The 23034-nt window shown below is 42.2% G+C and overlaps 1 long non-coding RNA gene across 1 annotated transcript; it reads left to right on the top strand.

Moving 5' to 3' along the window:
- The first annotated feature begins 779 nt into the window (after window positions 1-779).
- LOC122460801 lies at window positions 780-17665 on the top strand. Its single transcript, XR_006282310.1, has 3 exons — window positions 780-905; window positions 7544-7548; window positions 17656-17665. It is a non-coding gene; the product is annotated as an uncharacterized LOC122460801 (long non-coding RNA).
- The last annotated feature ends 5369 nt before the right edge of the window (window positions 17666-23034 follow it).

The raw sequence follows: 23034 nt of genomic DNA, 5'->3' as shown, positions 1-23034 counted from the left end.
TATATGCAGCAAATGTGTATTGTAGCTGCAAAGCTGGCTAGATGTATGTCTGAATTTGACGATAGCAGCTTTTTGCTTGATAATTTTATTACTAGTTTTGCCATAACTCTGTTTTTTAGCATTGTATTTCCTGAAACTATGTGGCTTTTGAATTAGATTTTTTACTGGGGGGTGTTGAGGGCTTCTTCAAATGGCAGGAGTTTTTAAAACAAGCCTTAACAGATAAGAATAGGATCCTATACATTTTTATACTGCAGAAATTGTGACCCAGCACTAATCTGATATTTTACCATAGTTTTTTCAGCAATATTAACTAAATTATTATTTGTATGATTGTAGTACCTAGAGGCCCCAATCCATTGTGCAATGTGCCATATTAAAACATATTAAAAGACAGAAGGGTTTTAAACCTAAATAGACAAGACAGACAAAGCATTTATTATCCCCATTTTACAGATGAGAAACCAAATCACAGAGTGATTGTAGTTTGCCCCATGTCATACAGGGAATCAGTGGCAGAGCCAGGAATTGAACCCAGAATTTTTGAGTCCCAATCCAGTGCTTTAATCTACAGAACCTCTGTTCCTCTCTTCTGCTCTCAGTAACACTAGTGCAGTCCCACTAAAGTAAATGTACTGGCCCACTGTGTTAAACATATCCTGTAGTATAAATTCATTAAATGTGTATTGCCTTGAACACCAGTCTCATATGAACTGGACTGATATATCCAATTAATTTCACACAGGGCAAACAACTATTGTATGCGCATGACTTGTCACCTAGGGAGACCAGATAGCAACTATGAAAAAACGGGACGGGGGCGGGGAGTAATAGGCACCTATATAAGAAAAAGTCTCAAAAAACGGGACTGTCCTTTTAAAAATGGGACATCTGGTCACCCTATTGTCATGACAACTAGACCTGGCTAAACAGTAAATAATTTATTTGTGAATATGTTCATGAATAAAAGCATTTTTCTGCTGTGATTCCTGGGCTTGTGTTATTCCTGGGTATGTGGGCAACTGCTGAGTATTTGTGAACATGCTTGGAATCCTGAAAGTTTCATGAATCTTAGCCCAAACGTTTATTCATCCAAGCTGTGATTTTCAAAGGGAACTCAGACTGTTAGACACTTAACTCCTATTAAAAGTCAATGGATACTGGATGCATAATTCACTTTAAAACCCTTTGAAAATCCCAATCTAAAATAATCAGTTATTTGCAATTCACTTGTTTTAAAAGTTTAATTAATCCAAATGGGGTGTAGAAACAATTCTGTGCCACTTATGGTTTGTCTACACAAGCACTCCAAGATGTAAATCTACCCTGCACTCCATGTGCTGCTGCAGAACGCTAACAGTTCCTTAGCGCACTTTGATCTACTCCTCTTTGAGATGGGAGTAGATCAAAGTGGACTAGAGGAGAACTGTAAGTACACGGCAGCTGGATCCACATGGACAGGCTAGCGAGGGGTCGATTTACATAACAGCTTGTCACGAACTCAGTGTTTGTGTGGACAAGCCCTTAGGTGGCCAACCACAAAACACAAATATGAATACCTATGATTGATGGAAACAGTTCAGGAACAACCAAGAATCTGAACTATTCAATGAGTACTTCCAAAAATGAGTATCTTCAAAGAAAATTAGGCTTAGTTTGTGAAAATTGTGCTCTCCATAATTGAGGACTAAAATTGTCATCTTTAATAACAAATATTTCAGCCAGCTCTAGCAACTAGATGCGAATTGGGGACAAACTGGTAGAGGTGAAAAGCTCTGTGTATTTTATCATCAACCCCCCTGATCAACCAGTTACCCATTCCATCGTAGTTTGAAACCAGCATTTTTTATACTCATAGCATGAATAGACTTGCAACGAAGAGATGGAGATGGATAAAATCATGTGAATGGAAAGAAGGACCCAATTCTACAAAAACTGGAGTCAGAGGAAAAATGCCCATTGACCTCAGTAGGACCAGGGAAAGGACCTATCTATACATACTACCAAAGAAGAGAGCATGGTTTTAAAAGATTTGGATTGTTCACCATTGTCGAAGAAAACTGGTACACAGGCATGGAGTGTGAGAGGAAAATGAAGCTACAGTATTACAGAAATCAGCTAATGGGTACAAGTTAGGATAGTTCAGGTTTCCTCATCTATAAGTGTAGTCCAATGGTGGAAATGTATGGAGACCTAATCAGATGCTTTATATGACATTTTGTCGATGGGTGAAATTCGCCCTTCTTAAGGGCCTGTGCACCACTGAATTTCCACCCAAGCACAAAGGGTTAAGTTAGTGGTCAATTTCACTCAAGGCTATTAGGCCTAAACATTCACCTTCCTTGACAGTGATCCCATTCAGAAGGTGTTACTTTAAAGATTCAAAACACAATTTCCCCCTTGTGTCTAATTTTTTCTGTGAACAGAAAAAAGGACAAACAACCAGCTTTCTATGTGAGTCTCTATAACAAAACAGTCCATGTAGGGTATCTCTGATGTAATGCACATAGACCCGCTCTTGTCTGCAGTCTGAAGGAGAGATTTTTCCAAATGGAGCTACTATTAGGAGAGACCCTCTTTCAGGGCTAAAAAATTGATATTTCCCTGCTAATCCTTTTAAAAAAATTTCCCCCTCAACACCATAATCTCAAGAAACCTTAATGGTAAATTGTTTGAAGGCTGAAAAACAAGGAAACAGTAAGTTTTGAATGAATGAGAAACAGGATGGAAGAATATGCTTTCTACTGCAGATCAAAGATGACAAACAATTTTCTGGGAGGGTATAGAATCCAGGAAGGAGGCAGGAAAAGCCCAGAGGGGGAAAGAGAATCCGAGTCTCCTTGCATTCCAAATGAGAAGGTTTAAATAATCTGAACCTCAAAAGGCTCATCATATTCAAGGTTGCAAGTAACTGCTGGATCAGGTTAAAGTTACAGTAAAAATTATCCCAGCAAAGCTTTATGGTACTAGTGCAGAACATACAGTAGCCTGGAGATTAGGAGTAAACTTCAATCTTTGTGTAAGCGGGGAAATAGTCCCGCTATTGTGGGGAACATTCCTGGCTTCTGTACAACACCAGTGAAGTGGGCTAGCGAAAGGATCTGAGTCCTCGCTCCCACTTCCTTTACCCAGTGGCCTCCCTGCCCTTGAGCACTCCCCTTCCATTCTCCTGACTGGCAGAGTCCTCGTAACCCCAACAAGGCTGGGCCCAGGATTCCTAGGGGGCTCGACCCCCAACCCTGCTGGGGTCATCTAGGACAGGGGCTAGGGTGTCTCCACTCTGGTGTACTCTCTCTGCACTGGGCACTTCTCTGACCCACTGACCATTACATACAAGTTAATGCAAATGCAAGTTATTTAATCAACAATTAATTTTAAAAAGAATAAGGAAAAATGGGAAAGGTTAAAGGGAACACATCACACCACTCTGTGTCAGGGAACATCACAAACAGTGTCTCTGGAACGTCAGGGCAGTTCACAGTCTGTTCCTTGTAGGTCCCAGGCCGCCTTCTCAGGCCCTGGCTGTGCTGCAGGGATGCTGTGGGTTGGACACTAGCTCTGGTGGTAGTCACACGCTCTCAGGCTCTAACTGGTAGGACCCTTCTGCCCAGCGTTGTCTCCGTCCTGTGAGGGTTACGTTCGAAGCCTGGCCTGCAGAGCCTCTTGGCTGAGGTGTCTCCCTGTGCTGGGCCCGCTGCCCAGGGTCCCCCTCACTCTCCCCAGCTGCTCACCGCACCCAGCTCCGGACTGCACTGGCCCCAGCTCCACCACTCTGTCTCAGCTGCTCTGCCTCCAGCTCCCTGGGCTGCTTCTTTGGCCCTTCTGCCTCTGGTTGCTACAGCTCTGCTTCCAGGACAGGTCTGCTCTGCAGGCTGCTTCTGTGACTCTGCTCCCAGCACTGACCTGCTTCGTGGGCTACTTTTCTGGCCCCTCCGGCTCTGGTTGCTGCAGCTCTGCTCCCAGAGCAAGTCTGCTCTCTCTGGGCTGTGCCTCTGGCTTTGGGGCTGCAGCTCTGCTCCCAGGACAGGGTCTGCTCTCTCTGGATCTTGCATAGCTCTGCCCCCCAGCTCAGCTCGGGCCCCTGCTTTCTCCTTAGTTCGGCCCCACTCTGTCTGACCCAGGCAATTCCAGCTCACACGGAGGACAAGACCTCCCTGGCCTCTTGACTCCCTGATTAGCCTGCCCACCCTGTAATTCAGGCTGACCTGGAGCATTGGCCTCTCTCCATTGTTCCTGGGGCTGTCAGTCTCAGGGTTCTGATTCCCCATCGACTCTTCCCCCTTTTTAGTACTGGGAGCTAGCAATTAAAACACCCCCCACTGAATGTTAGTAAGGGGGCAACAGTCCCCTTACATTTGGCAGCATGAACACGCGATAGAGACCTAAGGGAGATGCGAGAAAGCTATATGTACAAATAGATGTGTATAATCTTTCTGATATGACAAAGATCACAAATTGCACCTGAAAACACAAAGTCAACGTTAGCAGGAATATCTTGAGGGAGCGAGCAGCTACGGTAAGATCTGAAGACAGCTGGTAATGGGGCAAGAGCAGATTTTTCCCCCTTAGGGACAGTGATGGAACAATCATTACTGAGAAGGCCAGCAAACTGCAGAGTGTAGGAGCGTTTTGCTTGCAGTTCCAGATATGCTGAACTATGGCATGTGTAGGGTTTGGGATCTGAACAACTGAAGCAACTGGTGGCATGCAGGTAAGAACAAAGGCAGGGTATGGAAGGGAAACGAGTAGATGAATACTTCAAAACATCTTGCTTGAATACTTAACAGAATACATGTTTCCTTTAAAGATAAACTTGCTAGTGAAATTGCACCTTCCTAGGCCAAATTATGCCTTAAAACACATCCATGAAAAGGGATAGCATTGTTGTAAATGGACACACAGTTTGGTCCAAAGTGTCTTCCTGATCATGCATTACTCCTTGTCATACATCCATTCGCCCTCTGTCACCTCCCTATGAGTATTGCTTGGTAAGTACCTTGTAGTAGTTCACATGGAAACTTTAACTTGCTGGTGTCTGACTTACGGTTTGTCTGATATGCCAAGCCTGTAGCCTGAATCACTGATGTGATGTACTGGACAGTACTGGGGCTGGTGATGGATTATTAGGATTGTGTATGAAGATAAGATACTTTAACTGTACTTTAAGCCATGTATTAAAAGAAAAAGGTATTGGCCTAAATTTTCTAAAGTGACTAGTGATTTTGGGTGCTTTGGTGTTCGAGCGTGCAACCTTGAGAGACATTAAAGGAGCCTGCTATTCAGCGGGTAAGTGCTCAGCAGTTACTGAAAATCAGGCCCCTTTATGGTGTCTCACATTGGGTACCAAAAAATGGAGGCATTCAGAATCCCTAGTCACTTTCTGTTAAAATACAAAACCCTGCATTTTCAAAAGTCCCGACTCAACAGCTCAATGGTGAGTGGCTGGGAAATGAAACTTCTGTAATGTATAGGAAGCGCTTTATTTTATGCTGATGTTGGCATATGGAATTTCTTGTCAGTGGCTCCTTCACTACCCAGAGTTTCTCTTTTTATTTTTTTTCAAGAACTAAATTCCATATTGTTATTTCTTTGGTTTTTGAGCAGTTTATTCTCTTATTCTTCAGGAACTTGCAGTTCATTAGAGGTCAGTGGAAAACTGTCAGTTTGCCACTTGTCCAGCAGCTGTCTCTTTAGAATTGCTAGAGTCCCAGTAAGTGTAACTGCCTGACACATAACCCTGAACTTGTACACAGCTGTCTGCAGTCCTCAGTTACTCAAGTTAGGATAATAAGAACACCGAACATTTAGGAAATTGAGAGGACAGTATTAGCATGAAGAGAAAGTGAGATGTGTCTCTCCCTTCGGCTTTCAGAAGATGATTCTGAGCTGTAGATTCAAATATTTCCATTATACCTTACAATAAATACATTGGGGCAGTTTGATTTGATTTGCAACTTATAGCATTGTATGTAAATGTGTATACAAGTAAACAGTCCTCTGATTTCAAAACAAAGATTAAACAAATGTTAATGAAAAGAAATTTGGAATAAAAAATCCCACATATCTGAATTAATATTGGCCTTTGCTCATTGTCAGTAGGAACCTGATAGGCTCAGCAGAAGCTGGTTGGGGGGCATAAAAGGGTTCAAATCCATATGTCCAATCCCATTTTGGGGATCTCATAAAGCAGAACTAAAACATGTTTAACTGTAGAGAAGAATTTAAATACAGCAGATTTAAAAATCATTGCCAGATTTACAGAAAAATAGAGCAACTGAAATCACTTCTTCATCTTTTGGCTAAAGTCAAGAACTATTTAAAATCTGGTGACCCAACAATCTAATATAGAATTTTCCCTTTCTATCTAACGTTAGCCTAAATGTTGGGCAGCTTTGTGTATTCTGATATGATATGGGACTTTTGGCAGAGATCATCTACCATGTAGCACTAACCACAAGCCAATATACAACACACGAAACAATGACTTGCAGTCCCATAGACTCAGGTTTAGGTGTGCTAGTGATGTTAATCTCTCAATAATTGTGCCAATAGGACCTGTTCTAAAGGCTGGTGAAGTAAATAAGTCTTTCCAATGACTTTTATGGGCTTTGGATCAGGCCCTTAATTCATGCATCAAAAGTATTTAAAAAAACCCCTGTATATTAGGTATAATGTAGATCAATTGAAATATCTGAGTACTTCACAGTTGCTGTGGTCTCTTGGATGAGTAGTTACTTTGGCTTATGTAAATACACTAATGATGTATTTGATGATGAAAGCACTAATGATGCTTTCCATACTATGCATACAGCATATATTTTGGTATATTATGTGTATTTACAGATACATATTAATTCCCCAGAAGACAACTATATAATGGTGACAGTAAAGTAGAAAGATTTCTCCTGCATTGGTTAAATATGTACATGGGTGTGTTTACTCATTTTAAAATTAATCATATGTTGGATTTTGCTTTTCTGGAACTGTTGATACATATCCAGTTGAAACATGGCCAAGATTACATATTAGATACAAAAGGAAAGTTTCACATCTAATCTGCTACATGTAGTGTTGGAAATCTGCCTCTGGGTTCATGAGCTAAATCTTGATGAAATTTGGGTGGAACAGATTTACTGTGTATGGGCATTAGCCAACTTTTCAATCTCAATATCTCAAGTTTTAAATGTGAAAACTTTAACTGCACAGTAGACTACCTAGTGACTAAATGGCATTTTAAAAAAGCTCAGCTATACAAGAGCAAAACTGTCCCTGAAACAGGTGAATGTCCAGTTCAGTTAGAAGATTAAAAAATTGCTGAAATGATTTTCTTTTCAAAAATATGAAGACAATATTTGCTTTCAGCCTTAGACGTTCTAAACCAAGTTCCATTCTGGAGCTATGTTTATGGTTGTGTTTTAAATCCCTGAGAATATACAGTTTCCAAGGGGAGAACTAAAATACTCTTACCGGAGGAAATGTGAAGTGCTGCTATAATTAAGATTGATGGCCGCGCGAAGAGAATTTAAATTATGGTCACCTGTAGCTAAAGTGATCTTTAGATTCATTGGAAATGGAATTCCATTGTCAAAATACTCAGCCTTTAAAAATGAATGAGATTTTAGTTCACTTATTCTGAAAGTTTCTTGTTCATAGGCCCATTCAGATCTGGAGGAAACAGGGAAGAGTTTTGCTTTAATGACCATTGTAAAATCCTGGATTACAGATTAGAAACTAGTTTAAATATATTGGGCCAGAGCATTAGCTAGTGTAAATCAATGAAGCTCCATTGACTCCAATGGAGATATGCCATTTGACACTGGTCTAGAAGCAATCATCTATACCTATCGTGTAAATAATACAATTACTGTTATATTCTTTTGCTTCAGTTCACTGATCTGGCAATGAACACATTTTTGGCAGTGGTGTTTTTGTTTTGTTTGTCTTTTTACTGGCTGCTTGGAGTTAGAACCCAAACTCTAGACTGCTCTGTCCTAATAGGTTGTTTAATACAGCATTTTCCAAACTTCGGGTTGTGACCCAGTACTGGGTCATGGAAAGTAAGGCACTGGATTGGTCTGGTCTGCACTGCCGGCCAGGACGTTAAAAGTCCTATTCGCGATGTTGCCCAGCTAAAGCAGCCTAGTGCCTACCTGTTCCGACACCTCACTGTGCCCCAGAAGTGGCCAGCAGCGGGTCTGGCTTCTAGGCAGGGGGGCCACAGGGAACAGGAGGGGTGGGTGCCTCCGCGCTAGAGTTCCGCAACTCCACCTAGGAGCTGGACCTGTTGCTGGCCGCTTCCGGGGGTGCTGCGCCGTCTGCAGTACCAGGACAGGCAGGAAGCCTGGCTTAGCACCCCAGCTGCACCACCGACCGGGAGCCACCAGAGGTAAGTCCATGCCCCAATGCCATGCCCCAATCCCCTGCCCCAGCCCTGAGCCCCCCAAACCTGGAACTCCTTTCTGCACCCCAAATCCCTCATCCTTGGCCCCACGCTAGAGACTGCACCCCCAGCCCCTCATCCCTGGTCCCATCCCAGAGCCTGCATCCCCAGCCCAGAGCCCTGCCCCCTTCCCACACCCTTGCCCCAGCCCTGAGCCCTCCCCAAACTCAGAACCCCCTCCTGCACCCCAAAACCCCTCATCCCTGGCCCCAGCCCACAACTCTGACCCCCTCCCACATCCCAACCTCCTGCCCCAGCCCTGAGCACCCCCCCAAACCTGGAGCCCCCCCTGCTCCCCAAATCCCTCATCACCAGCCCTACCCCAGAGCCCGCACAGCCAGTCCAGAGCCCTGATCCCCTCCTGCACCCAAACACTCTGCCCCACACCCCAAACCCCTCACCCTCAGCTCCGTTGGGTTGCAGGCATCAACAATTTTCTTCAACTGAGTCCCCAGAAAAAAAGTTTGAAAACCACTGATTTAATAGCATTAGCATATTAAGTCAACATCACTGGTCAGTGCAGGGTTATTCCCACAGGCCCAATGTACTGCATGCACTGCAGGGAATGTCCATTCCAGTCTGCTTTGTGGCACAGCAGAAACCTGCAGACTCTGCAGCAAGAGCGCTCCTCACTTTTCAGCAGTGGCTGCCGTAATTTGTTACAATTAGGTTTTGACATTAATATCGTACCCTGCATTAGGCCGACTGGGGGAACACAGCACCTTGGTATAGATGAGTGTTTTCTCCTGCTCTCTCTGCAGACTCGGTGAGACAGCAGCGTATGGATTTACAGACTCCACACAACCTTTGCAGCCAGATAAGTTAGAGTCATTTTAAAACTAAATATTAAAATCCTGAAGAATGCAGCAAACTATGTGGAAATAAACCAAGGATACAGATATGTAAGTTGCCCCTATAGTTCATTAAACCCCACAAACTGTATGGAAATTTATTCTGCCTGGAGGTCTGTGTTAGGAGTGCTAGTGACAATGAAGGATTCAGGCCAGTATTTTCGCCTGAGATAGAATTTTGGGTCTTGTTTGCCCATTTGATTCTTGATATACTTATATTCTGACTAATATGTGTGAACAGAAGGATCCTTACTAATATGTGTAAACAAAGAACAAAGACAGTGTGTATGTTGCTTCTACCAAGCAAGATGGGTTTGTTAGTATAATGGAAACAGATAAGAACAATTCAATTGTTACTGGGCCTGGTGGGAGTATAATATACGAGAGCACACTTGAAGACTGCCTCAACTCTTATTTCAAGGCCAGGTCAAGAAACCAGGCGGGAGGGGCAAAGGGGGAAGGAGGAAAGGTATAATACACTAAAAGGCCAAAGAAAAGCCTGGCCTTGGCCAGGACACAACCTCACTCCTTACCCCTCCCATGGGGTACAAAAAAGGCGGGACGAAGGCCCAAGATTCATGATGCCCCAAAACAGAATATGACCATGAATTATAAGGGATGGGATGAGAATGTGCATTTCAGGTATAATTATGCCTGCTAATGACGGGCGAGAATGGGACGCTGAGAAACAAGGCTCTGCAGCATCAGAGTTATGGATACGTTTGCTTGAAACTAACCCCAATAAACATTCAATTGCCTGCACCTCGGAATTCTGGTGTTCTGCTTTCTGTCTGTGTGACAAGAACCAGGGGAAAGGGTGAAGAGAAAGCCCTCTAACAGTCTGTTATCACTGTAGCAATGTAGAAAGTAAAAACATCATAATAGTTCCATTAAGTTACATTTCAATGTCTTTGGCCATAAACCTTCATGGATTCTAATTAAAATATGACATCACCACTAGTCTCTTTTGCCTGATTGTGATTTATCTTTTAAGTCCCATTACTTTTCTTTCTTCATTCATGTAGGGATGTCCCTGCTGATGGATAATCTCAGTAAAAGAATCAATAAAGAATTATTAATAATAATTAAGCCATGGACGATCCATTATAGTGAGACAAATTGTTCTCGCCAAACATAGGCCAAATTCCACACTCCATGATACTAGGTAGACTGTCTTCACTGGAGTGACTCCTGATCTATTCGGATGTTGCTGAGAGCACAATGTGGCCACTATTACTCTACAATGTGATGCACTTTGGTGCTGGCTTGGCACTACTCTTTTAACTTACTATTAGAAGCAGAAAATTGTGACTCCTGGTGCTACATGGTTGAAGTACCACATAACACAGAAAAATTGTGAGAAGAAGAGGGTGCAGGAAGTCAAGGTACTAGTGTTTCATGTCTAGAAAAAGAGAGACCAGTCTTCAAGTACTATTAAGGTCACAAATAAAAAAACATCAATAATTTCAGTGCTAGCACCTAACAGTAATTTCCCACAGTATAAATGCACCATAATTTAGCATGATTTCTATTCTGCCCTCAGAGGCTCAAGATTTGAGTAAAGAGGGTGATTCAGATCAACACTGAAGAACAGTTAACTCCAAACATGGAGAAATACTTTCCCGTCCATTGTCCTTTTGAATAGCTTCCCATTTACCTTTCTGGGGTATAACAAAATATTGGTGATAGTTCTGGAATTGATACAATGGTATTAGCCAGCCAAAAGCTCTGATATAGGGCCTGATCCAAAGCCCATTGAACCAATGGATATCTTTTTATTGAGTTCAGTGGGCTTTGGATCAGGCCTTTAGTATCATTCCTGAAATTGTCATCTTTTGGCTATTAAATTCCAGAAATTACTGTATGGCCAGAAATATTTTGTCATATGCATGTTTAGGTAAAGGTACAGGTAAATATGTATTACTATACCAACTGTTTTTTCTCTCCTCCTTTTTTCCATATTCTCTCCCATCTGCAATGGGGAGACAGTAATATTTGAGTTTCAGGTGACCCATAGTGTTCGTGTGTGTTTTAAATTACACATAACAAGTTTACTGATGTCTAAGGAGCAAATTGACAGAACACTCTAGCTGAGTAGAAATACTATTAAAACCAGAGAGTTTCTGATTATTCAGGAGTCTTTTATAGCTAGTGCTGGTAGGAAAAGTTCAAAAAGTTTCAAAATTTGGATGAAAATGAACCGTTTCTGTTTGTTTACTTATTTGTTTATTCATTTATTTTGAAAAAAGGCATACATAACCATTTTTCAACCAGCTGAAGCTATACTTGGGACCCACATCACCATGCACTTGTTAAGTAATTTTCCTCACTCCCTCTTCTGTGTCTTTAGAAACCTGACTTGACTGGATGCAGAGACTTCTCTTCCTCAGGGGTCTGTGGTAATTTCTGCTATTGTTGTTATTGAATTTGTATGGCAAGCTACTTTGCCACACATCCAAGTTCTACTGACAATGACACAGAACATGACTCCTGTGTTCTTTCACTTCTGCCACAACTGTACCTTTGTGCATATTTGCTGTAATTCCCTTTAAAATCCCACTGTTCTTCTGTATTGTGACTACTGGAAAATATTTAGTGTTGGGACAAACAAATCTAGTTAGGTCTGAAAGAGATCCCCAGTTTTGGGGAAAGATGTTCTTTAAGCCAAGAAGTTGAAAGAAGATCCCCTACAGAATCATGAATGGCTGCAGAAGGGTTACCAATAGTGTGTAGTTGCTCCTGCACATCTCCCCAGGCCCAGAGAAGGCAGGCAGAACACTGTATCGAAAGATAGGCTGAAGAAAAGGGGTGACTTGAGGAGATGCCTGTGAAATATATAGGAGCCATGGTCAGTGGATTAAATCCAAAAGTAGAGTGTCATTGGTACAAGAGAACAGGACCTCAGTGAATTCAAATAGTTTGCATGATACAGAGGTAAAATGGCCTTAGTGAAATCAAGTGATGTGTGTCTGCTGGCCGCATGGATTACCCTGCCCTGGACTACTGTGGAGGCTGACCTGTTTGGCTATCCAGGACTGTGAGTTGATAAAGAGCTTCTTTTATGTACTCGAGGATTATAGTCAGTATTTTCATTAGCCCATGTTATCTTTGAAAAGCATATGTGCAGAATCCCATAGAATAGATTGGGGACAATATTGAAACCAGTGAGCTGTAGCAGCTGCAATGAGGAAAGGGTGATAGCTATGACGGCATTATACAGACATTCTGGTTGATTGGATACAAGATATTACTGTATATATGTATTTAGGAAGGGATTATGCTTAATTATCAGTATTTACTGTAGGTATTGAGTAAAGACATAATACAAGTGGAAGGTTTGCAAAGACACAATAATGTACTGCATGGAGAAATTTCCATATGAAGTGAGATTGAAAAGATTTTGATTGATTAGTTTAAGAGGGGACATGATGGAAGCATTGGGTACAAGAGTACAAAATTGTGTACTCCCATTTACCTTTTTCATAATATAGCAGAACTCAATGAAACGGAGAGATATTTAAAAGTGCATTTTTGAGCCATAGAACTCATTGCCACAGTATATTTTTAAGCTAAGAGCTTAGTAGGATTCAAAAGAGGATCAGACATTTATAGGAGAAAGAGAAGATCCACAGTTACATTAAATAGGATAATTTTTTATAAGGATATAAATTCTCATGCTTCAGGGTATAAACCAACCACCAGCTCACCAGGATTGAAAGCCATTCCCAATGAGCAAGTTACTCCATAACTGTCCACTGAGGAGTTTCTTGCACCTTTCCATGAAGCGAGTGGTGCTGGCCGCTGGCAGAGACAGGATACTGGACTAGATGGACCATCGGTCTGACCCATTATAAGAATTCCAATTTAAATTAATAGGGCAAGATTCAGCTCTCAGTTACATGAGTGCAATGCTATTTACTTCATCAGAAGTGACTTCGATGTAGAGCAGAGTTTGACTTCTATTTTAAATAATTTGTATACAAATACAAGTTGGCACTAGATTTAAAAAATAGCAGCCTGCCCTTCCTTTAGCCGGAAGGTTCCAACAATCTCAGCCATTTGAGTTTATTATGTTATTATATTATATATATACATATTATATTATGTTAGAGGGGAAGAGTGCAACTCATTAGTGTTTATTATTTACACTGCAGTAGCACCTGGAAGCCTCTGTCATGGAGCACGACTCCAGTCTGCTAGCCACTGAATACAAACCTAGCAAAAGGATAGTCCCTGCCTGAAAGAGCCTATGATCCAGTTTGCTGTATTGCTCTGCTACCTCAATGAGTGATCTTGGCCCAGCTGCAGACAAATGCTTCTGATTTTGTCCAAACCAGGCCAACACATTTGAGAGTGTTAAAAATATTTCCTCATTTCCAGAATAATAGCAGATTAAAATAAGGCAGTTGGCTGTTCAGCTACAACAAAAACCACCAACCTGTCCTTGTCCAGATTTTATTTCAATAACACATTCACTTCAAGAGTGAGTAATAAGAAGATTATTTTTAAAAAGGAAAAGGAAAAAAAATTCTGAGCCTGAAAGAACCACTTTTGTTAGTGCAACATGTGCATTGCAGCAGGGTTAGTAATAGAGTTATCTGTGTCGACAAAGGAAAGAGTCTAACAACAGAAAAGAAATCCAAATGGGTTTGAATTCCTTGCATAATTGTTATTTTAATTGCCATGTTCAGAAAATTCTTCTGAGGTTCCCCAAACACAACTACCCTCCAGGTAAGACTTTCCACTGTACTACTGTTGAGCCTCTTTCTTAAAGTCACTTTCTTGTTTCATCATGTTTACAAAAACTGAAAGTGAGAGCCAGTTATGAATCTTCTGTTATTATTTGAGTCGATGGCCGATGCTAGGATGGCTATGCTGTGTGGTACAGAGTTAAACTCAGTGGGAATGATTACAAAGAAATTCCATTAGCAATATTTAAATGCCAGCTTTGAAAGGCACTCAATAATATGCGTGTTGGCGCTGATCGAGAATAGTACCTTTTAAAAATGAAAAAGTAATGTGACTGTTAGTTTAACATGAAAATATCAAACTGTGGGCAGTCTCTTGTCAATTAAAGAATCTGGGCTATTCCTAATGGGAATAAGGCTGATGGGAGAAAAATGTGGGTACTAAGAATTGTAGATGTGCAGAACTACTCAGAGATAATTTGTGCTGGCAAATAACACTGCCAACCAGTTTGGGAGTAATACAAGAAGCTTGATACCTGTACTTCCTTGAACTACCCTTTGTGGAGGAGGAGGAGGAAGAAGCAGCAGCAGAGCTCCTTAACAGCTTGGAAGGCTTTAAAATTGTGCTGAGCGGAGGCAGGTTTAAAGAAAATACTTTTGCAAGCTCATTATACATTAAAATAGAAGAACCCCTTGTGATGCTCTGTACCTCGGGGGAACATCCTACATCTCCATGTTCATCCTTATAAAATGATTGTGTGGGATCCAATGGAAAGTTTGTCATGTCAGGTGTCTTTGGAAGGGTCATGATGCGGTGAGCATGGTTGTTATAGTGATGTTATAGTAATTGTTGTTACAGTAATGTTATAGGTTATAATTTCATGTATATAGTTATGAGGCTGAAAATGTGTCCTCATGGCTTAAAACAGGCCCAGGCAAAACTCTCCAAGAGCAGAGGGGCAGTTTATGCCTCATCAGGGCGTGTATGGGACAAACCCAGCCCGGCCTCACAGGAACAAAGGACACTGGCCTAGGCAGCAACAAAAGATCTGTTGGAGTTTCAGGTGAGTCACCCCCCTTCCTTTAGTCAGTTTGGGAGTATGATGAGGTAATGCTCACCTGACTCCGGGGGGTGGGGAGTAAAGCCAAGAGGGAAGAAAGAACATGATAAAAGGGAGAGACGTTTGCCATGCTCTTCCTCTCTGTTCCACCTCCATCTACAGACATCACCACCAAGCGACTGAAGCGCTGATTGAAGGGGAAAGCTTGGCTGAAGGGCAACCAGCCAGCCTGTGATGACAAGCATCTAAGTTTGTAAGGGCACTGAAGGTGTTAAGATCAGCTTAGAATGCATTTATTTTATTTGACCAAATCTGACTTGTTGTGCTTTGACTTATAATCACTTAAAATCTATCTTTGTAGTTAAACAATTTGTTTGTTTATTTTACCTGAAGCAGTGCATTTGGTTTGAAGTGTGTCAGAGACTCCCCTTGGGATAACAAGCCTGGTACATATCAATTTCTTTGTTAAATTGACAAACTCATACAAACTTGCAGCATCCTGTGGGCATAACTGGACACTGCAAGATGGAGGTTCCTAGGATTGTGTCTAGGACTGGAGATATTGGCTAGGGTCATTCGGTTGCACAATCTAAGGAACAGCTTACATGCCAGAGACTGTGGGTGAACAGCCCAGGCGTGGGGGTTCTCACAACAGAGCAGGGTAAGGCTGGCTCCCAGAGTCAAGGACTGGAGTGACCTAGCAGATCACCAGTCAGATAACACCAGGGGGACATCATACCCCTCCTCCTGGATTGGTGATATACCTGTGAGAGGAAGCAAAGTCCTAGAGAGAGAGAACGCAGGACAGAGGAGGGAATGGATGAATGAGGTGCTCTCAGGCCTTGTTAAGAATAGGTCTAGATATAAATAAAATATATCTCTGTCAACTGCATCCCTTCCTTCACCTACACAGGTTACAGTGAAACAAAAGTCTAGTTAGAAGTTCACTGAAAGGGATCATCAAATACAACAGTTTTCTGTTGGATGAGACATGGGTTTGTTGCTTGCATTTAGCAATGCCTATTTCTCAGGTTAAATTAGTAATATTTCTGTAACACCAAATTATTATTAATAATAATGATAAATGGATAGGTAGAAAATGAAAAGAAGAACAGAGAAGGGATTTATAATGAGGCCCATGTCCTTGTGATTGCATGCCTTCATTCCTGCAGTCCCATCTATGCAGACCTTCCAAAATCCTCTCTTCAGCCACTTCAATCAGTCTAAAACCAGACAGCATGCCTGACTTTTGCTTTGCCTCACTATGTTTCTCTTCTCTTTTCTTGACTTCATTTTCTGCCCATCCATTTATCATCATTATTATTAATTTGTAGTACACTAGTGCCTACAGGTCCCAACTGAAATCAGGGCCACGTTGTGTTAGTTGCTGTACAAACACACGTAAGACAGGGGCTCCCCCCCAAAGTGCTTCAAATCTGAATAGACTAGACAGACAATGGGTGGAAGCAAAGAAGTATTGGTATCTCCCTTGTACAGATGGAGAACTGAGGCACAGAGGGATTGTGTGATTTGCCCAGGATCATATAAGAAGTTTGTGGCAGAGCCAGGAACTGATTCCAGATCTCCTGAGTTCCAGTCCAGTGCCCTACCCATAAAACCACCCTACCTTTCTAGCTCTGTAGCTGCTGCACTGTCACTTAACAATTCTGACCCATATTTAATGCTGTTGTCTAAATTGGGACTTGGCCTGAGCCTTCCCTACCCACCCCATCCGCTTTTTTTTCTTTTTGGATTCCTTCCTGTCTGCTCCCTAAATTTATCTTCCCATCATTTTTCATTCTTCTAAATGCCATTTCTAATCTAAATATCATATGTTTTTCTCTTCTGGGCCTGCCTCTTTGGAACTCTCTTCCTCCCTCATTTGTCTGATTCTCTTTGCCACTTAAAATCCTATTTCAAAACATCCCCCATCCTTCTTTTTAATGATGTTTCCTCCAATGATCTGATGTCTCCTCTTATTAGCCTAATATTTTGGCTGTCAGTAAGAACACCAACTGTTGACTTTTGTTTTTTGTGTTGCTATTTGTTGTATTTTCTTTTATTGCTGTGTCCTTGTTATCCTTTCACAGAGCTTTGATCAAAAGCTCTATATAAATAACTCAAACATAATATAAAGAGCCAATTGGAAAGTAAATCAATGTAGAATTTTGCTGGGAGGAGTAAAACAAATATCCCTTTTGTACCATGCTTGAGGACATTGATAGGAAATGGAGCTCTCCTCTCAGTTTCATAATAGTCTATGTGCCAGAATCCCTGAACATTGTTTTGATTTCTCCTAAATATTTAGTTTTCTACATTCATTCTGTAAACTGGATGCAGAGGAGAATTACAGGATCTGAAGAAATGAGGCACAAATCTATTTAAGTTGCAACACAAAATGCTTTCCTGTCACATTGTTAAAAGAGAAACAGTGCCCTGTAGGCGTGAAGCATTTCCAAGATACTCCATACTATATTAGAGCATATCCTGCCTGGTTCTGAGAGGATTGAATACATTTTGGTCTCTGCCTAGCCCATCTTAATGTGGTAGACAACTCCTGAGAAATACATAATGGCCCTCTGTAGGGGCTGTGAAACAGCTGCAATTGACTGGAGGAGAATTCCTTCAGGGTAGCTGCTGTGTAGGGCGAATATAGCCCACCCCTTCCATCCCCACAACAGGAGCGATGGTGGTGGTGGTAGGGAGAGTAAGCACAATACTGAGCTCTGTGGTGGATTCTGGACTGCTACGCAGTTCACAGGGAGCCCTGAGGAGATTCCTGCTCTAGTTTTGCCATGGGCCATTCTGACTCCCAGATCAGCCCAGAATTGAGACAGCACAAAGGTGACATAAAGCCCCCTTTGCTCTTCCTCTCTCAAGTGTGTACCTTCTGTGCTGCTCCTTCCAAGAGAAACTGTCCCAAGAATTTTCTGCCAGGGGCCACAAGCCATTCTGACCAGTACTGCCAGGTCATCTGTACCATGTTCACTGCCACTGAAAGGAGAATGTGGAAGAAAACAAAACACCTCTGGCCTCAGGAATCAACATGCTGCTGATCTGATCCCTTAGTTTTGGAAAGATAGATCTGAAAAACAACTCTGGTAAAATTATGATTACATTTTCCTTTTAACTGCAGTAAATGCACCTGCAGGCTAGTGCAATAGGAATGCCTTTGTAAACCTAAATTTAGCACATTAGATCTCTCAGGTTTCTGCTACAGTTTTATGCCGAAATCTTGATGCACAGGAAAGATGGGGATTTTAGGGCTTGTCTCTGGAACACCAAATGCTATAGTGTGAAAAGATACCTTATTCTTGCTGAGGCATGAGCCTCTGTGTTCTAGAAAGGGCAAAGTAATTTACTACATTAGGTATGATAAGTGGTTGCAGTCAGACAGTTCTGGTTGGGAGGGCCACAGCTGTCTTGTGCATTCCTTATGGTCTAGGAGGTATAGTAAGCATATCAATAATTAGTAAGAGGTTTTTTTAACATCCCTGTTCTATTTCAGACTGGTTTCACCAATTTGTTAGCGTAACTGGATGATCTCGTGATTTATTCAGTAACTGGGGAAGAACACATTCTGCATCTGAAAGCAGCTGTGGCTTAGTTGTAGGAAAACAACAAATGCTATTTAAAAACAAACAAACAGAAAAAAAACAAGCAAGTTGCACTTTGCAGAATCACAGAGATAGAAAAGACCTACAAGATCACCTAGTGCAAGGCAGGATTGTTAATTCTCAAGCCACCTGGCTTCAGATAAAGGGAATAATCTCTAGATACAAAATGGAAACCTTTGGAGTCTGTGGGAAAGCCAAGGCCTTCTGTGGGCTTTTTGTAAGTAAATATTACATGTTTTTTATTCTTGCCTTTGAAAATGGAGCAGCTCTCCTTCAGGCATTGGTAAGTATAGCCCAGAAGGAAAATAGTATGGTCCCTCACAATATGAATGAGGTTTAGCATGTCAGGAAGCTTTGGAGAAGCTGTACTCCAATAAATCAACATTGAGCGTTTGAATCATTCAGATTCAGCTTCCACTTTGTGTTAGAAATAAATGTTACACTTCCATGGTTGGGGTTATACTTCCTTAGGAGCAAAGTGCGTGGAAGAGTGTAACTGGGTAACTATCTACACCTATCATGGGTTAAAAAGAGTTTGTTTGCTAAAAAGAATGACATGTAATTGCAGCCTGAGTTCAAAAATACTGGCTCTTAAATTGGCAGGAACTGAAAAATGGCAGCTTTTAAAATGAATCTCTGTCCACAGTAATTTATATATAACATATTTAATATCTTGACCTCACTGTTGCACTAAAGTACATACCTGATTTAATCTGCCCCCAGACTTGAAAATACAGAGAACTAGACAAACATCAGAAACAGGGGTTCTAGGCATTGTAGCTGGTACAGAGTGTAAATAAAGGGACTTAGGTGCCTAAACCCCAGATTTAGGTGCTACTGCAATCCACAAAACTCCCACTCAGTTGCTGCCTAACTCTGGAAGTGCCTAACCTCACTCAATACCTCAATTTTTATTATAAAAGATCCCATAGACCCCATCTGCTTCTGGCCCTACACACAGCTGCCTCATGCAGGTGTCTGTCTCCCATCTATACCCCACTGGGTCCTCAAACTAGGGGAACGCCTATCTCACTAATCTAACTCCCTTATAACTGTTAGCCCAGTGATTTGGGTACTGAGCCAGGCTGTGAGAGACCCTGGTTCAATTTTCCACTCTGCCTACCGAGGAGAAGGAAGTGGGTTTCCACTGCTTAGGAGAGTTTCCTAACCACAAAATTATGGGATATTCTGATGTGGGCCTTTCTCAGTCTCTCTTATTGAAGCCATTCCACTCTGTATTAAATATTAAATGGGTCAGAAAAAGAGTGAGAATGACTCGATAATGCAGCTTAGTAAGCTAAGCACCAAACTTGCCCACAACTGAGGGGCAGAAGGGTTAGATCTGAGTTCCGGTTTGAAGATACCTTTATATTTTAGCAAACTCTGTGAACTTAGCAGAATAAAGATTAGTATTACTTTAAGTTGCAGAAAGTTTAGGCAGACTGTAGGAGAAGCAAAGTCTTCCCCATTAGTTTGGTGGGGTGTGTGGAGATCTGTAATTAGAGGTGCTCTATTAAGGACAGCAGTAGTGTATTTACTGTGGGGGAAACTTGTCCTTCTGAGTTTTAGGTATGAATATTTCCATTGTTTCATTTCATCTTTTTAAAAGAGGGGATGAGTGTTTTTGTTGACATGGTTGTATTTACCCTTAATGCACCACATTAAGCATGTGTTCATTGCAAAGGAGGCTGCTTTTTATAAGCATGTACTTCATTAGAGCAGAACTATTGATCAGAAGTGTTTCTAAGACACTTCGTTTTCATTAGAGGTGGAGTAGATTTGGTGTGGTGTACTGTGGTTTTATTAACAGTGTACTAGATGTGTGTGTGTGTGTTTCCTCCAGATGGTATTGCTCACCGTTTGAACAGTAATTGCTTGTCCGGCCTGTACCTGAGATCCAGGCAGCCAAAGGGGAGGAGGAGTTATTGGGCCAGAAGCTTGATTGACCTGCCAAGGTAACCAACCCCATACCCAGAATGCCTCACCCATGGCTGACACTATCCAAACAATCACATTGTTGGAAGGGAAGTAAGGGAATTGTCTCCCAGCAGTAGAAGCAGATGTAGGCATGCAGCCCTTCCATCTCTCTCTACAGCAAAGAGAAGAGGGCTCCATTTTGCTTTTCAGCAAGAGAAGCCTGGCCAACTAAAAGCACACAGCTGTTCAGAGGGTTCCCCTCTCAGATGATGGCCTCACAATAGCAGTGTTGGAGAAGGCATTGTGGGTTAAAAGGATTCAGCTTCTTACTCTCTCCCTTAGCATCTAGCCAGAGCCAACAGGGAGCGATGCCAGGCAGCCTGCTCAGGAGTAGACAAAGGGGAGAGGAGAGAAGGAGCCCTCCGACTCAACTGTTGGACCAGCTGCCAACCTCACCTGTTAGGCCTTCCTTGCCCTGGAAGCCAAGGGAAAGCCAGGGTTTGAGCAACCCTTCTCCATTCCAAGGGGTGACCTTTCTATCTCCCCACCCTGAGAGGACAACTCAACAGTGAGTACCGTGTGTGCTACACTTAATACCTAGGCGTAGGCGACTCATATCTCCCCATACTGGGGGGACACAATCAAAAGGGGAGGACACATGACTGTCCCATGTGTCTCATCTGCCCAGCGACCCCCCAATGCTGCAGCCAGTCCAGGGCTGCCGAACTCTCTGCCTGAGAGAGAGCCCACCTGGGGAGGTGGCAGCAGGCTGTCCCCTGCCTGGGCCTGGCTGCTGGGGACAGGGGCCAAGAATGCTGGGGGGGCAGGTGCAGCGGGAGAAGGACAGAGCCCCTCTCCCTCCCGGCAGGCCAAGCAGCAATCTGGGGGTACTTGACTCCACATGCCCGCTCCCATGTCACCTATGTAGCTATGCAAGGGCTCTGTGCTGAGTAAAGATATGGTCTGTGTGTGCACAGATGGGTGAGGGCTCACAAGGGACTGTAACAGTCAGGCCTGCAACCTTTATTTGATTACATGTTGTCAGCTTACCTCTTTTCAGTCAGCCCCCTGAGGCTCCTGCACACCCGGACCAGGGACAGGCTCTGGGCTGGCACCCCTCTTACTGATATAGTGGGGAAGTGTTTATGACAATCTGAGGGAGGGAGTGTTTGTTTTGTTTGGTTCTCAAGCTCCCGGATTGATACATGTATAGTTTGGTGCATGCACTTGAGCAAAGGATGTTTTGGAAAGCTATTGAGTTTTTAAAAACAAACAGATCATTGTTGTTACATCGATCCCTGTCATGGGAACCAATATTTAAGAGTATGCATGTGGAATATGTGACATTTAAAAGTATACAGGTGAGTTAGGTAAAGATGGTAAAAAAAATTCTGGTACTTAAAGATGGTAAAAAATTCTTCTCTTTTTTTTGGGGGGGTCACTTCTAGCATTCAAAATTAACACAGTGTAAACTAAATCTGAATGTTTGAGATTTTGGCACACCCTGATGCACAGAATATCTTATTAGACTGTTAGTTTTGAAACAAAAGTTATTTTTAAAATATGCATTAGACTAAACTAGTGCAATTAAGATTTAATTGCCAGATGACCGCCTTTTTCAATATCACTCAAACAGCACCTAAAATTTTAGACACTTTTTGGAAATTTAGGCTTGATTTTTTTGGATATCCAGCTTGAGATACTGCAAAGGGACCTGATTTTCAGAGGAAGAGGGGAGCTCAGTTTCCTTTAAGGTGTCTCAAATCTCCTGTCACTTTTGAAAAATTGGGCTGAAGTGCTAAGCGCTTAACTGAGTTCCAAACCTACTGAGTGCTGTGAGGCAGAGCTGGGTGGGTTCTCTGTGGAAGGATATTGAACCCAGTAGGGGATAAGAAATCAGACTGGAAGACAAAGAAGCCTTTGGACCTGCTCAGGTCTGTTAGAGGTGTTCATGAAGTCGGTGTTTAAGATGGTTGTCTGAATTACTTGTATAACCTCAACTTGTGATTTCCATAGTGTTTAGTGATTTGGGCTTTTTTAAGGGTTGTGATCCATTTTATGCTGTCTCTTGAATGGCACTTAGCAACCGTAACCATAACTTACATAAGTATTCTGTTTAGAAACAAATAGCAGAGAAGCTTACTTTCATAGATAGCAGGAAGACACTCTAGGCTGGCAGTGCAGGACAGTTATTGCACTTCTCCAGTGCTTAAACTCACGCAGCCGCTAGCTCCTGCAGGGTGTTCTATTGCCAGTTAGAAATGCGTCACCTGATGTGTCTTTTGGCTATTAACCTCATTCTCGTCCCCCCTCCCTGTACTCTTTCTCTGTTAACACAAGTCTGGGAGGCTATGAGCAGTGGGGTGTCCTATGACAACACTTTTAAATTCTTGTTGGCAGTCCTGGGAATGCTGGAGTTATGAGCAACCCCATAAACAAAAAATATTAGCTCTAGCAAGC

This window comes from Dermochelys coriacea, chromosome 6 (assembly GCF_009764565.3).
Source record: "Dermochelys coriacea isolate rDerCor1 chromosome 6, rDerCor1.pri.v4, whole genome shotgun sequence".
Taxonomy (NCBI): Eukaryota; Metazoa; Chordata; order Testudines; family Dermochelyidae; genus Dermochelys; species Dermochelys coriacea.
Note: the sequence above shows the minus strand (reverse complement) of the source record. Positions and strands in the feature narration are given on the sequence as shown.